This window comes from Mustela nigripes, chromosome 7, assembly GCF_022355385.1.
Source record: "Mustela nigripes isolate SB6536 chromosome 7, MUSNIG.SB6536, whole genome shotgun sequence".
Lineage (NCBI taxonomy): Eukaryota > Metazoa > Chordata > Mammalia > Carnivora > Mustelidae > Mustela > Mustela nigripes.
The window spans coordinates 93,430,706-93,447,086 of NC_081563.1; the positions used below are offsets into that span (position 1 = coordinate 93,430,706).

The following is a 16,381-nucleotide window of genomic DNA, read 5'->3' on the forward strand; positions in this document are numbered from 1 at the left end:
CCCCTTGAATCTTCAAGATTTTTTTTCCTTTTGCCTGACTTGAAAAATAAACAGGTCCAGAAATTATTTAACAGTGGGGGGAAGGGGATCCTGTCTGGTTGGAGATTTCATTCTATTTTGGTGAAGGGGGGGCATGATGGTTGTTGTTTTAACATTTTATTATTAAAACTTTCAGACACACTGAAGTACAACAGATTTTACAGAAAACACACATGTGCCCATTGCCCAGATCCAACAGCTATTGTTTCACTATTCTTGTTATATCACATATCTGTCCAGCTGTCTGCACCTACATTGATCAATTCAGGTTATTTTTTTCTAAGTGCATTTCAAATGTGATCAAGCCCATTCAGCATGGTATGGCCATAGACCTAAATGCATTTCAAAGTAAATTTCAGACATCAGTACACCTACCCCTAAACACTTAAGCATGAACATCATTAAATAGAACTCAATATTATTTATGATTGCTTTTGGAGTTTTGAGTTGATCTTTACACACATTGACTCACACAGATCCAAGGTGGACCATTCCCGGGTTTGATGCAGGTTTACGTATAAAGTTGGAAGAAAACATATATCTTAATTTCCCATCTGGGTCATGTGAAGGAACAATGTAGTTGATGTCTCTTGGGCCCCAGGAAGCTGACTTCTCTGGGGCGAAGCCTGTATTTTACTGTATTTCCAATCTTAGGCCTCCCTTCAAGTCAGTGAGCCCAGATTGGATTTGCAAATTCCTGGTGCACCACTTTCATCTCTGCTTCTCTGGCACCCCTTTACCCTCCTACAGAACTGGAACTCTGCGTAGATCCTAAGCCTCAGGGCTCCCATTAGCCTCCACCACCCTATCCTACTCTCCTCCATTTAGATGTTCTGCCCAGCCTTGGTAGACCTAACTGTAGCCAGAGAGCAGTGAGATTTTCGGGACCACCTCCTCCCACTGTGGCACCTGATTCAGAGAAACAGAATTTCTCCTGGAATTGGTGTTTAAAGGGATAGCTCAAGGTGATGGTCTAAATCTCCTTTATAAAATAAGGTATATTTGGGGTTGAGGTTGTCAAGTGACCCTGGCCAATGGTGAGAACCCAGGGTCTGTAGATCTGTTTACTCCACCCTCTCCACAAACAACCCCGTCTTTGGACAGTCGTCAATTAGCCCAGGCTGGGAAGTCAGGAATGCAGGGCCAAGGGTATAAGGAGGTGTTTTGTGAACCTTAAATGAAAAATCTAAAAGTATAAAGAAAGACCAGAATAGATTCTTACAAATCTTGCTGTATCTCCCCACAGATGGTGAAGCCTCCCCAAATAGGCAGCCAACCGGACTGAACTGGCTACCAGAGAGGCGAAGCACGGCCTGGGCGGGCAAAACGGACCCGGTTTTGACTTTGCCTGGGCCATGTGCGGGCCTACAATCTGGCGGGATGAGGGCAGGAGCCAGTGTCCCCACAGACTTAGAGATGTGCCATGCACAGCTATCTTAAGGTGGACGATTACCGTCTGCACAGGCTTCTGAAGCAGGACTTTTTGCCTCAAAGTTTCACAGCCCAGGACCCTGTTTTCAAGGACTAGATTTTTGGGCTTGTTGAGCACCCAAACCTGGAGTGTCCCAGGTTCGCCCCTACTCTGGAGACATGGAGACAGCCCCCCCCCTTCGCCCTCTGCCACCTTGCGGGGTCTCTGCACCCTCAAGCCCTGGCCTTCCCACGCGCTTGAGGGGGTTTGCCCTCCCCTCGCATCAGCCCCCCCCCCCTCGCCCAGGCTCCAAATCCCTTTTTAACATGCCACATTGTCCCAGGAACACAAGGAAGAGAAATTGGGGAGGGGTGGGGGGGATCCGGAGGCCACAGCCAGCAATCAGGCCCGTCTCTCCCCCTGGCAAGGACACACACGTCGTGAGCCCGGCCTGAAATGTGTTTCATTATCACATAAAAGGCTCCCGTGGCGAAGGAGCCGAGAGGCAGGGCCGGGGGCCGAGTGGGGGACAATGGAGGCTGAAAGCGCTGCCCTAACCTGCTATGTTTCGTATCGCACGCCCATTGTGCGAGGGTCGTTTTAAACTACTTAGCGCTCCCCCCTCCACTGATCCCGGCCGATAAGATATAGTTCTGTCCGAATACATAAAAAGGATGTCGGAGAGGGGGCGCTTTCGGAGGCTTTTCTGCGCTTCTGGTGTCTTTCACACACACCGCCCCCACCCCGCCCGCCTCAGACCCCTCCCCCAGCCGGGCTCCAAGCTCTCTAGCTCACAGTTCGTCCTCCTCCCGCTTTCCCCAACTCTAAGTATTGTAGGGTGCAGCGTTTCTTTTTTCCTACCTCTCTCTCTTTTTCTTCCCTTTCCCCGCGCGGTCCGCGCGTCGGTTTAAGCAACCGTGATCTGTGAATAAACAAAGTCAGTAAACAACCGAAAAAAACATTCTAGATCCGAATTCCAGGAGGGTAAACTTTCCATGCCACGTCACACTTCAGCAAATTTGCACAGATATTATATTGCCTCCCCCTCCTTTATTATTCTTTTTTTTTTTTTCTAGGATCCCATTGTACTTAACTGAATTTTATAACGCTGATCGATATCTTGGTAAAATATTCATTTTTAAACTAGCGGGCAGTGAAATCTTTGCTTTGTGTGCTAAAGTCAACAGTCGCTTGGTTTGAGCTCAAATAAATGCGGAGATGCCTCGGCTCGGAGCAGTTGGCCGCCTCCCTCGCGAGCTGGACGCTCCGCCGCCAGCCCGCCACACCGCAGGTAGGGAGCGCGCCCACTCTGGGGCCATAACCAGGTCCCCTGGGCAGCGTCCGCCCCCCATTCCAGTCCGCGCGCTTCCCCTCCCCCAGCCAGTCCCTTAACCTTCTAAAAGCTCCAACGCAAGGTGTTGGGGGTTCGGGAGTGAGAAACTAAGTCGGTGAAGAGACCGGGGATTTCTGAGACTGCACGGTGTGGGTGGATGAAGGGGTGAAGAGTTGCAAACAGACTCAGTCTGGGGTCTGAGCATACAGAGTTTCTTGAGGCCCTGAAGCTGTGGAAGCCAGGACAGACTCCTGCATCGCCTCTGGGCTGGGGATTCGATCCGACGGCTTCACGTTTCCCAAGGACAGTGAAAGGGTGGGAGTGGAACACTTCTGGCCTCTGAGTCTGGGGTGGGTGCAGCGGAAAATGGAGGGCTGGTACCGGATCGCTGCGGGGCAGAGGCCGGAGAGTGGCGAAGTCCTCCCCCAAAACCTGGCGTTTGGGTTCCAGTCTGGTCTAAGCGTTTGCCTCAAGTCCCTAAACCGGGCACAGTGGGGATCGACGCCGCGAGGCATCAGGGGAGGGACAGGGCCTTTCCAAGAAAGCTCCAAGAAGCTGCCGGTGCCCTTTACGCACAGGCGCGCACCGCTACCGACAGGTTTGGAAGCCTCGCGGGTTACAAGCGGGACCCCGGGTGTGGAGGAGGGGAGAGAACAGGCCACTAGGCCATTTATCTCCATTTTCCCAGAGGCTGTCCGGCGCAGGGGCGCTCTGCGGTAAGGGAGGACGGGATTTTGGAGGGCCGAACAGAACCAATCGCATCTTAACTGCCGCGGGCGGGAAGGCACCGGCTCCGAAAAGCTAAAAGTTCCAAAGCTGCCAGTTGAAACTGCAGGAACCCGGGGTCCCAGGGCAGGGCATAGGGTACTGGAAAAGTATCTTTCCTCTGGGGTCTACCAGGTGTTCCCTGAAATTTGCAATTCCCCTAGGGTGTTTGCTTTAAAGAGCTAGACATCCGGCCTTTTTTAAAGCCCGCGCAGACTTCTAGGTATTTCGCCAGGCGGAGAGACAAGCGCTCTTCCCGTCTGCCCCGGAATCACCAGATCCCGAACTCAAAAGGGCAGAAATAGGTCCCTGTGATTGGCAGGGTCAGTTATGTGGGCACCTCTGTGTGGGGAGCACAGGCGCCCCCTCCCTGCCTTCCCTGGCGCCCCGGCCCTGGCACTTTTGTCCACCTCACCAGCGGCGGGCTAGAGAGAGCGCCCGCCGAGCTCCCACGCCCGGGTTCCGGCTCGCGACGGTTATCTTCCCTAAACAAGATAGAACGCCTGCAGGACATACGCCTAGACTAATCGTTTTTAAATAATTAATGCTTCACCGTTCTGCTGGTAATGTGCGGCCTCGAATCCGTCAATTACTTGTCATTAGACGAGTGTCGCCTAACGGCCTTCCCTCGGGCCTTTGATGGCTCCAGGTCACCCAGCCCAGCCCACTCACGGCCGAATGAAAAGGTGTCCGGCCTTTGAGAGCCGGGCGCGGAGTAGCTGCGGCCCTCAATTCAGTGCGAGTTTTGAAAGAAAGACCGTCGCTGAAGAGATGTAATCTTCCAAATGGCCAATTTAAACGCCTGATCTTTATCGCCTGCCTTCCCTCCCGGCTTTATAAAGAAAAGCCGGTCCTCAGTGCTTTGGGGGGGGGGGGGGGCTTTTAATGTAGGGGTGGGGTGCGGAGAAGCAAGAGATGAGGTTTAATAGGGCATAGAACAGGTGTTTGTTCAAGAAGGTACCTGGAGGTACCTCGGGGTAACTGGTTTTCTCAGGGGCAGCGCATTCTCCTAAGCGTGGGGTCTGGAGGTATTGCGGGCTTTGAAGGTAAGGTGCACAGATACGTCGTCCTGAGTGTATAAACCAGAACGTCCAGAGGAAGCGACCGGGCCTTTTCTGGCTGTGAATCTTCACCCTGCCAGAGGCGATAGGACAGGGAGCATTCTTACAGTCACCCACCCACCATGGGCCTGGACATTGCAGGACGGTCTGTGCTAGCTAATGCCCACAGACTTGTGGGCACCAAGTCCTGCAGCGTAGAAAAGGCCCCTAGACACACACACACACACACACACACACACACACACACACACACACCAGAGCCACCACCCCCAATTTGCTATCCCTGCTGTAGCAGAAGAGCAAGATTTGAGACCCCAAATGCCTTTGCTGGGTCAGGGACACTGTGGAAACCAGCCTTGGCCACAGCACCATGGCAACCCCAGTCTGCCAAGGGTTGATGGAGCAAAATTAAAACAGAAACACAAACACAAGAAAAAACTTCCCCAAAGTTGTGATTTGATTTTCATTACATTTCTGCTGCTCCCTTCCCCCGTCCAAAGTTATTCTTATAGTAACGAAATATCTGAGGCTCTCAGAACCTTCCATGGCCCCTTTGAGCAAAACCAATGTGCTGTATCTTCACCACTCTCAGCTTTACAGAGTTCAGATAACAAATTTCTCATAGCCCCCTGCCCAGGATGAGTTTTCCTCTGAGAAGAGGAGAAACATGAGGGAAGGAGAGAGGAAAAAAAAAAATCATGAGGAGAGTGGGAGAAACTTTAAAAAGAAATAGATGGAGAAAGGGTGACTGAAACGTGCCTGTGTGCCTGCTTGTCCCTGGAGGGCCTGGGGCTGAGCTTTAGGCCCTTGGCTTCAGACTACATCCTTCCTAGGGCATGCCGCCACCATTGGGTCTTTTTGAAAAACTCCTTTTTGATGAGATTCACCGGATATGGGCAGGGTGTTGCAGTCACCTCCAGAAACAAGCAAACAAAAATTGCACAGAATAGATGCTCATCGCCAATGGAGCTCAGCAGGGTCCCCACCTCCAGGGGGCTTCTTCTCCCTTTGTCAAAACTCCCAGGGAGCTCCCCACCCCAGAGCTCTCCAGAGGTTGCCTCGGAAGCCTAAATCCTGGGGCATCTTCCCCATTCTGTTCGCAGCCTTCCTGCCCACTCTCTTATCCTTTTTCTCCTTTCTTCTTTAAAACAATCATGTGTGTCCCCCCTTGCCCCCTCCCGCCATTGTATTTGTTGATGACCTAACACGCTCACACCAAAAGCCACACACAGAAAACCAACAACGTGGGATGGGAGGAGAGACCAATTATGACTGAGGCTAACAAGCGGGGAACACCCAAGTTGAAGCCGGCTGTCTCCTGGGAGACTGATGGAGGCTTATTTTACAAGCTGTCATTCCATCGTGGTCCCTATTGCCAGACTGGAGGTGATTCCTATTCTCCCCTCCCCCTCAGCCCCTGCACCCAGGGGCTCATTTCGGATTCTTTGTATATCCTCTGCAGAAGAAGCTGCCACCGAAGTCCATCTCCTGCTCAGGTAGAGAGAGCAGGGATGTTTTACAAGCACATCGTCACAATACTTGGCTTGTTTTCCACATCAGTGGGTGGATGTTCCTCAGAGCTCTGAGCTCACTGCCAGCAAGACCTGAACTAGTCACACATGCCTTCGTCCTCCTCACCAGGTTCCCATTAAAATGCTTTGACAACTTAGCCTTTACACTTCTCCCTTCTTCCTCTTCCCCTTCCACTTCTTCCCCCTTTCCTCCTTCTCTTTCTTTTCCTCCTCTCCTTTTCTTATGTCCCCCCCCCCCACCAAAGAAGGGATGATATTTTACTGTCAGATAACACAATTGAGAGCTGGATTGCTAAAAGAAGCAACACAAATTAAGTTGTTTTCATTCATGCAAAAGTAGAGGTCTCACATTCTCATTGGAATAAGGGCCTGGGGTTTACCCCCCTCTTGAAGCTAATTAGAGGCAGGAAAGTTCTCTCTGATGTCAGGACACCATACCAGCATCATCATATTTATTTAAATTTAACACATCAACTAAACAGAGAGGGAAAATTTCAGCATCACCAACATGTGTGAGGAAGAAATACTGGAGTATTTCTTGCCATTAGAACTTAAGAAGGGGAAATTGTTTGCTGTGGTTCATTTCTCTTTGAAGAAAGGATTCTGCTTCAGCTTGACTTCCTGCATAGGTAAATCAGCTTTTCTATTGTTTCATTTATCTGAAAAGAATAAAGCCACAGGGTTCAAGAATAAGCAGGGATGTTTTTGGGCCAGGGTTGGTAATGACCCCAGCAAATCAAAACAGGACTGTGTGCATGTGATATTCAACTTGTTATCTCGTTAGAAAGACGATCTCAATCCATTATCCCTTCCTCTTTCACAAAGCAGACATAATTATATAATGAATTTTGTTGGGAAATTTTTGCTCATATGAAAAAGAACACACATTGCTAATCTGAAGACATAGTTGTTAAAAGCACATTACTTGGAAGTGGACGCATAATATTGAGAAGTTTGGAGGAGAAGGCTTGAGAGGACTTAAAGCAGGACGTGGGTGGCTGGAGAACTGGAAAGGGCAGAGGATGCTTATATGTCATTTCCATGATGGAGCAGGGTACAGTGTCAGCTAGGGCAGGACCTGGGTCACAGGGAGTTCTGTATGGAGGCCAGAGGCATCTTTAGCAAAGAAATCAGATGTCAACATGGGGACTCCTTCCACTCAAGCTTAAGCTTTGTCTTTTAAAACCCTATCTAAGAAATTTAAAACAAAAAAGACCAACCCATTATGTATTTTCCTTTGGCCAGCAACTCTGAATTATGTTCAACTGAGCCATTCACAAACGAAAGAAGTTGTAACTTCAGCTGAGAAAATTCACCCTCTATACTGAAAAGTGAGTCAACTTCTTGGCAAAACTTGTGCCCTTCATCCTACCTTCTTAATATTTTTCAGCTCCCACCACCCACCACGCATCACCCCTCTCTTTTCTTTATCACAATTGTATTACTTCAACCACCAATGAGTACTGTCACCCCTGTGCCAGACACTGGGCAAGGTGTCTTCATTAACATGACCTCATTTAAGTTTTCCCATGCCCCACCAGTAGAATCCAGAACTTATGGGTAATGGACCTGGGTTTGAGAGAAGTGAGGGAACCTGTTCCGACTTCAGAGCTCAGCACTGAACTCAAGTCTTGCAACTTTATATTCTTTTAACTTCTAGTGGCCTCCTCTGACCCTGGGCACAGAACTCTCTGATTCCATTGTAGTAGGAAACCTGCCTTCTCTAGAATACAGTGAGCTGCTGTTGGTAGAGGGGAAGGCTGGAATGTTAGGAGAAGGCTGGAAAGAAACAGGAAGATCTTCAGAAGAATGAGGTCTGGGTCCTCCTTGCTAGGATGGCAGAGACCCCACCTCCTGTCCTAGAAGGGATTAGGATGCGTTATGTCTGGGATCAGGCTGGATTCTTATTTTCTCTCTCAGAGCAACACAGCATTCCTCTGTGACCATGGTTTCTCAAAGTGGCCAGAGGTTCAATCGAGGGCTTGGCTGGAGGGGTGGAGAGAGCGGGGTGGGGGGGTGCTGGGGGGGTAGGAATCCGCAGCTAGGTGGCCTCTATGGTGTGATCAGAAAGAGAAAATGCCAGGGAAGAGAAAGAAAAAAAAAAAAAAAAGTCAAGGGCAGAAAAAACAACCTGACATGGGCTTAAACAATGCACAGAACCAAATTATTTCTTGAGATGTAGCCTGCCAGTGGTATTCCTTACTGGGGATTCTGGAGTAGAGGCCAGGAATGCTCTGAAAGACTCTTGCCTCTGACCTCCCCATGACCCACACCTGGTGGCCTGATGGCACAGGTGACAGCACAGCTGGAATGCATGTATCACACACAGCTGGGCTTCCATGTGCTGTCCCAGCCCCTGCCCCAGCTGCAGGAAGAGCAAGGCCCCAGCCCCCAGAGTTTGCCTCGCCCTCACATATATACAAATGCAGATCCGGGTAAACAGGGGCCTCAGAGGTTTGCCCCTGAATAGGATATTGGCCCAGGAGGACTGGCCAGCTTCCATCACAGAGGAAGGATGGGATGTGGCCCAGCACTCAGTAGGCCTGCAGTTTGAGCGAAGAGAGTGTCCACCTAGCAGCTGCACATGGACCCATGGGTGTGTAGGAACTGGTGGCTGACTCTTGCTGGCGCTAGGCCCTGAGGACACAGTATAAAATGAACAGGGTCCACTTGGAGTAAAGGTCTCCTTTTTTCTTTTCAGCTTACTGGAAGAGAAGGCCCCTAGGTTTCCAGGGTTTTAATGGTGTGAGGTTTCCTGCAGACTTATCATCTTCCAGTTTGGGATTTGAGGGGAGGCTCTGGACAACTGGATTCTAAGGCCATTGCCATACACAACGATGTCTAGGGCATGGAATAACTGACTCTGGGAAGTGCATTAGTTCTAGAGTAAACCATGTTCCACTCTAAAGTGGATACTTGCGGTGTTAGGTTGAGGTGGGGAGAATGCATCCAGAGTGACAGTCACTCAGTCAGGTTGAGCGCTGAGCCTCCTAAGAACTGTCTGAAAAGGGACGAATGCAATCTTCTGGCTGTTTATGGGGACATGCAGGGAGCAGACATCCAATCTATATTTTGTCCACCCTCCATTTAATGACCACTCCCCTCCCACCAGCAGTTTGCCAATTAAAGGCCAATCTCTCTTGATTTCTTTGCTTTAAAAGGACATTTCGATTCACCCAGCCAAACAATTAAATCCCCCTCTCGCCTCTCCCTTCCCAGAGCTCAGGAACAAGATGCTTCCCTATCTCGTGCCAGCATCGAGCCGTGGGAAGGAGCTGATCTCAGGTGCTAACCTGCAGTTATCAGAATGCCAGACTCATTTAGGGAGCTCAACTCTGGAACCCGAGGCGATCCTTTCATTGATTGTGGAAAGCGCTGTTTAGATTTTGTCCTTGCTCAGTAAACAACTAAAAGTAACTGCGGGATTTCTTCCTTACGTTCAGCTGAATCCCTCTCCTTTTCTCTCTCTGTCTCAAACAGGCGCGCGCGTCCAGCATCGAGCTTGTGCGTGTGTACACACACACACACACACACACACACACACACACACACACTCCTCCCCTCCCACAGACTCTTGTTAATCAGGAAAGGATAGTCAGACCACAGTCCCTTTATAACAAACACCCCCAGCTAGCTTCTCTCCCCACACCCAGTGTCTGGGTCTTTCAGGGTGGTAGGGTTATACATATCCTGCAAAAACTCACATCTCTCCCAAAGGACATAGCCTCCCAAGTTCCTAAATCTGTAGGGAAGCTCTTGAGAAAGGGTTGTGCCTTTGGGTTCCTCATGCTGCCACCTCTGAAAGTTCCCACCTGACTAAAATATTTGCCAGAGACTTCCTTGGACTATTCCTCCTTGGCCTCCCTTCCCCCACCCTCAGTGCTTCCCGAGGTCTGGGTTGTCTTTGATAAGCTCGGTGCAGCTCAGACCCAGCTCAACAAAGTTGGGGGTTGAGGGGCGGATTCCCTGTCTGCAATGCTGCACTGGACAGAAGGGTCCAGGATACAGATCTCTTCAGGGATAAAGGCGAATTAAATTGGCAAACTCACTCCCATGATCAAACTTTTAAGGTTCTTAGCAAGATCCCCATTTACTCCAATTACTAATAGCAAAAGACAAAGATGCTTCCTATTGTCCACAATCTGCAATTCTCTGAATAGACCATTTGTTTTAATTAGGTCCCCTTCATTTAGCTCTATCTGTAGGAACAGGTTCGCTCTGAAGTGATTGTGTTGAACGTGCGCACTCTGCCATCTATTTGTGTAAAATAAATAGAAAGACATAATTGCCAGTCATCACAATATAAAAGATTAGTGCAAATCCTAAACAATGACCATTTAAAATTTAATAATTCTTAGAAAAAGGAATCAAATGATAAATAAAGCACAGTTTCTCTGAAGGTGTTAGACACAATCAGCCTGCAACGAATGTGTTCTTAAAAATTAAGGAACTTTCTTTTTCCAAGTTGGTCCTATTTCAAATGGAATTCGTTTTTATTTGTTTAAATTCCTTTCACACGAAAAAATCATTTCAAATTAGATACTTCAGCTTCACATACAGTTCTTCAATATCAGCCAGCCTCCAGCAGAAAGCTTCTTAAAAGTCTTACAGATCTAATACCTGGTTTTATTCTTCCCAAGATGCCAAAACTCTAATATCTTTTATTTTTTTTAAGTCCCCAATTTTGTCCATGAGACATCCACTTTTAGGGAAACAAAACAAAACAAAACAAACGAAAATAGATACTGTAATGGGTAAATTCTTAGGACTTCAGATAGAGATATTTTTCACAATATCGAGTGTTCCACAATCATGCATATTAAGCAAATATTTTTTTAATGAGGGATATTTTGCAAATAATTGCTATTTTATTATATAAGGTACAAAGCAATAACGTATGCCATTTCTTTGAACCCCTTCCGTTTTCCTAGTACAGTTTTGTGAAGGAGAATAAAATACACTTGGGGTTTTGATTTATTTATTATGTGCCAAACCATCTGTATATTTGACAAGACTCAGCTATTTTTCTGCATCCTGTACAGTCTATGCTGTGTCCTGAAGAAAGGGAAGAATAACAGAGTGTCCTCCCCTCGACCACTTGTGTTATGGTCTTGGGTGTAGCTGTTCACATGCAGCTCACAGCATTCTAGCTTCATTGTTATTGATAATGCTATTTTGTTAAATACCAGCTTGGCTCGGACTAAAGCTAATTACCTAATTTCACTTCATATTTGCCTCTGAATTTTATGCTTGATAAAATAGCTCAATGATGTTAATTAAATCTCTCCTTTCAATGATGATTTCTTTGTATTTCTCAAGGTTTGTCTTTCTAGCTATGAAATTTACACTGAAAATATTTCTGGGGTAGCAAGTTCATTGATCATTTTTGGATTAAGCCCGTGAATAAAGTATATTTTTAAATGTCTCCAAGTAAAAATGGACTAGATTCTATGTAGAAGAGGAATTTGTTCTGTTCTCTTTCCTTCTGCAATGTTTGTGCAGATCTCCCCTCACCTGGGGAGTAGTTTAGATATTTTGTAATAGTTCACCTTCTCTGGAGCCCAGGCATAGCCATGCTAAGTTTTGAAAAATAATTAAGGATAATTCTAACTCGTAGATATTGGGACGCAGGTTGTAACCTCCTATGGCTCTCTGAAATAAGCGATATTCTGTTTGGTGCAAGGGGCGAAAAACACGACCTAACAGTGTTTACATGTGTATTCAGCCATGAAATTGAATATTATCAAAGTTGAAAAATGCAAATCAAATTAAAACCGGGAAAATTGTCTTTGGAATTACAGCGGCTTGGAGCCCCCAAGTGTTTGCTTAAATTGAAGCGTTTAGAAAATGAAAAACCCTAAATTGCTCCCCTCCATCTCCCACCCGCCACTCCCCCGCAGTTATGAAATTTATTCTTTCTCTTAGAAATACATTGAGGCTCAGGCATCAGTCGTTCGTCCTAGGCATCAACCACGTTGGAACAGAACTTTTTCTTAAAAATTGTCTCCCTTTACTTAGTGTTACTAAAGTCGGGAGTGCTTCAGAAACCGAGCGGCACCCTCTATCCTCAATTCCGAAATGAGCCCCAAGCCATAGGCTGTCGGGCACGGTTTTGCCGCTTGCGAGCGGCGGGGAAACCTTGTGCTACTGCCGGGCGGAATCCAACCAAGCTGTGCGCTCCAGACCCGGGCGGTGCGGGTCCGGAAGGATAGCGAGCGGCGGTGCTGGGGCTCCCGGCCGCACCCCCGGGTCTGCGCAGCCGGGACTGCCAGAACGCTGGGTCCGCGGAGCTGCCGGCAAAGCCCCGGGAACCTCCTCGTGCTTCGGGCGGGCTTTCCCACGTCTGGGAAGCCTGGAAGCTGGAAACGTGGCGCCTTGCTTCGCCCCCCTCTCGGTGCTCCCTTCGTTAACGCAGGACTTCCCAGGGTCTTCGTGGAGGAGGCCGAAAAAGGGAAGTGTCAAAAACCTATTTTTTAGAAGAGAAAGAGATCTATAAAGCAATAGGCGGTGGGGAGAAGGAGCGGGGGCGGGTCAGGGTTGCCTTTTTCCAAGTTCTAAAGTGCAGGGAACAAACCTTAAGTGGCCAACCCACCAGATGGGGCCAATCCCACCCCAAGTAGCCTGCAAACTTTATTCCTCTCCTGCCCCTCCCCCATCTCCCGGCAGCCTGGGAGAAAACCAGCGCGCCCGCCGATCTCCAGCAGGTGCCAAGCGTGGACACTTTCGGAGAGAGCCCGCACAGCTCGCGCTGCGCGGCAGGACGTGCAGGTGGAACCGCCCGCGGCGCTCTGCGTGAACCGGTCAAGGGTGGCTAGGGTAGGAGCAGGACCCAGGCAGCCATGCCCAACAGTGTTAATTGGCTCTGTGGGGAGGCTGGGGATGCCAGCGACGACTTGGATGTGCTGGCGTGGACTTGGAAAAACTTCTACCTCATTTGATGACCCCAAGGATGTTCATTTCGCCCCGCAGCCTGCGCTTTCCCCAGTTCGAATACCCAAGCGTGGTCAGGCCAGGGATCGCCAATGGCGGTCTTTTTGTCCCCAGGGGAGGGGAGACAACTGGTGGCCTCCGCGTCACTTGGTCCTCCCTCCTGGATTCCTCCTCAATCCTTGTAGATTTGAGGGGCAGACCCTGTTCCTGAAACGCAGTAAGTCCAGTCCCACGAACCCTGGTAGGGGAAGGGTGGGGAGTAGCGGAAGCCAATTTTTATTTGAAACTTGCCCCTTTATTTCTTTTCCCGGAAGCCCTGGATCAAGACTAGCTAAACTATGGCTGAGTAAACAACCCATGTTCCCCACAGTTTTAAATCTACCCATAAGTTGTGGTCGTGTTTTGGAGATTCAGGATCCCATTTCCAAGGAGAGTTGTGGGGGCATGTTTATATTTGTTATTTTTAAAATCAAGCAAAGGAAACAGCAGCCAATTAAAATGAAATATTATTATTTGCCTCCAACGTTGTCAGTGATTTGCCCCCAGGGATCCACAATTTTCCCAAGCCTGTTAACGGGTGACAATGAATGAGTGCCTCCTGTAATTTAATTTTCCTGTCACACTAAATAGAGCTACATTGTAAACCTTAGATCTACTCTTACTGATAGGATCGCCTTGTTTTGTCATTTGCACCATAAAGACCCCCAAAAGGGACACTGTATTGTGACCTCTACTCTTGAATTATTCAAGAACTTAATGACATTTTCCATTTTAAAAAGGGAACTAATTGCCATGGATGTAAAGCATGTGACCTTCTCTCAGTGCCCAGTATGAGAATGTAACCATCTGTATGTGCATACAGGAGCTGCAGAAAGCGGGCAAAAATAGAAGAAAGATGTAAACATAAATGAGCTCCAAATGGACATGGAATTAACCACATTATTTAATTCCACCCCAAGCCATTATGTAATTTTCCAGAAAGTTCTCTTATCTAACCTAAAATCTTTATAAAATCAGCCATCAATTCAAGCCTGTTTTTTGGGTATGGCATGACTTGTTAGCTAAGACAGTAACATTTGAATTTGTGAAATCCAGTGTGTCTTCATTAGTGGGAAACTACTTGGCGTGCTATCAAACAAAATATCTAATAATCTGCTCCCCCCTTTTTTCCCTGGCCTTTCTTCATTTCATTTTTTTTCTTTTTTACTCAATAGGAAAAAGAAACTCACAACTGCAAAGAAATCGTACCTCAGTATTTAGTATTTAAATCAGGCTTAAGTTAATTTTGAAATTCTTCAAGACCAGCATTCTCACTCTTCAAATTCCTTGAAAATGGATGCTTATCTTTCCTCAAAGTCAAAAGACTCCTCGTGTATTTTCTACTGTCCTCTCACTCTTTCCCTAACTCCTAGAGGAAAGCAAAAAGAGAGAAAATGTTCTTTGGCTTTATAATTTCACAGTGTGCAAAGATGCTCCCATGCTTTTCCTGATCTATCTAGTAAGTCCACAGCCAATGTTAACCATTTTAAAGGGGTGAGTAAATTGGGAATAAAACACATTCCCCAGGCTGGGATGCAAATACTTCTTTTTGAACTTTTAAGTGATGCTTTCAACAAGGAATCATCATTTGGGCCGAGAACAGACAGTTCCTTTTTAATAACCACACCATGGCTTCATTGAGAACTAAGTAACTTCACTGTGAGCCTGTGTGAATTCACATCTCCATTTTGTAGAATTTGTGGAAAAGAAAATAAAATATATTTGAACACCTGACTCGATTCTGACGGATCCCCCATTACATCACCCTCTTCTATACAACTGTTGCCACTGCAGCTTGGAGTCCTATGCAAAACAGAGTGTCTGACACTCTATCTGTGGAAGGATATTATTTTAAAGGAGTTTGTCATAAAGCCACTATCACTCTCACGTTATATAACAAAGCAACTGCTTTCATATTTCTTCAAAAGAAACTTGTTTCCTTCCTTGGTATTATGTCCTCTTTGTGTACAGTAACATGGCAGAAAAAAGGAGTAGGGACATATAGTTCTTATTGTTAAATAATATGGACATACTTAAGGAATGAAATTTGAAACATTTTCAAACCAAGAAAAGTTGCAACAGATACAGAATGAACAAAGATCCTTCTCCTGGCAAGTTTCCTGTGCAAAAAGTGGTATGTGATGGGTCAAATGTTAATTTCACTTTACTGATTTTTTATTTAGTTCTCCAAATTAAACATTTTTTTTTGAACAGCTCAAGATAGATAAGAAGACAGAGACACAATTAGAGGGTCTCTCACAGCATGTATTAGACACTGTCCAGCATTCTACAGTATTATAATCCAGTAATTTTTCCACAGTGACCGTATGTGTTCAAAATGAAAATTTGATTCACTGTTCAAACTGTCACCCTGTGTAAATGACAGTGGTTTTTTTTTTCATCATAAAAAACCCCAAAAAACAAAAACAAAAAAACAATGTTCTTGATCTAGTACCACTTGAAGGAAATTGTAAGTACCAAGGAAAGTTTATAGCATCTTTAGAGCACAGCAAAGCTGTCTCCTCACTCTCTTTCTAGATTGCTTCCTCTTTGGAATGGATTTCTGTGTTGACAATTCAGAGAACTGGGAGGAGGAATTTTATCTTCACTGAGCTTGAGTGGATGATTCTAGAGGGATGTGCAAGAGATTCTTTTTTTATTTTATTTTATTTTTTTATTTGACAGATAGAGATCACAGGTAGGCAGAGAGAGAGGAGGAAGCAGGCTCCCTGCTGAGCAGAAAACCTGATGTGGGGCTCAATCCCAGGACCCTGGGATCATGACCAGAGCCGAAGGCAGAGGCTTTAACCCACTGAGCCTCCCAGGCATCCCTGTGCAAGAGATTCTAAATGAGGGCCTTATTTCACCCGGTTCCCATCCTCACCTCCCCCTACCCCCCAAAAAGCAAAAGCAACAGCTTTGAAAAGCATTCCCAGTTTGGCTTTTATGAAGGGTAAACTGAGGTGCCTTTTCCATGGTGCAGGAGTGGCATTTTAGTTCCTCATCTGTAAAATGGGTTCGTTCTTTCTCCATCAAGTCTGGAGTGAAGGGACACAGTGAGGCTTTGTGACTGTGTCTCTTGGCGGTAATGGAGATCAACAACACTGTGCACTTTGGTTATTTTCCAAGATGCTGTGCACACACGGGAAAGGAAAAATGAAGCAATTATTCAGGGGAAAATAAGGTAGCTTAAGATACCAAGGCAGATATACTATCAAGCCAGCCTGTCTTTATGCATGTGTAATTTCTTCAGTTTTCCAGACCCTGTTAG

At 46.9% G+C, this 16,381-nt stretch overlaps 1 long non-coding RNA gene across 1 annotated transcript in view; it reads left to right on the forward strand.

The window, feature by feature from the left end:
- Positions 1 to 2,538: 2,538 nt before the first annotated feature.
- The window catches only part of LOC132022644 (uncharacterized), a 28,900-nt gene continuing 15,057 nt past the window's right edge, over positions 2,539 to 16,381 (forward strand). Inside the window, exon 1 of the long non-coding RNA XR_009405659.1 lies at positions 2,539 to 2,741. This is a non-coding gene — a long non-coding RNA (uncharacterized LOC132022644). The remainder of the gene's footprint in view (positions 2,742 to 16,381) is intronic.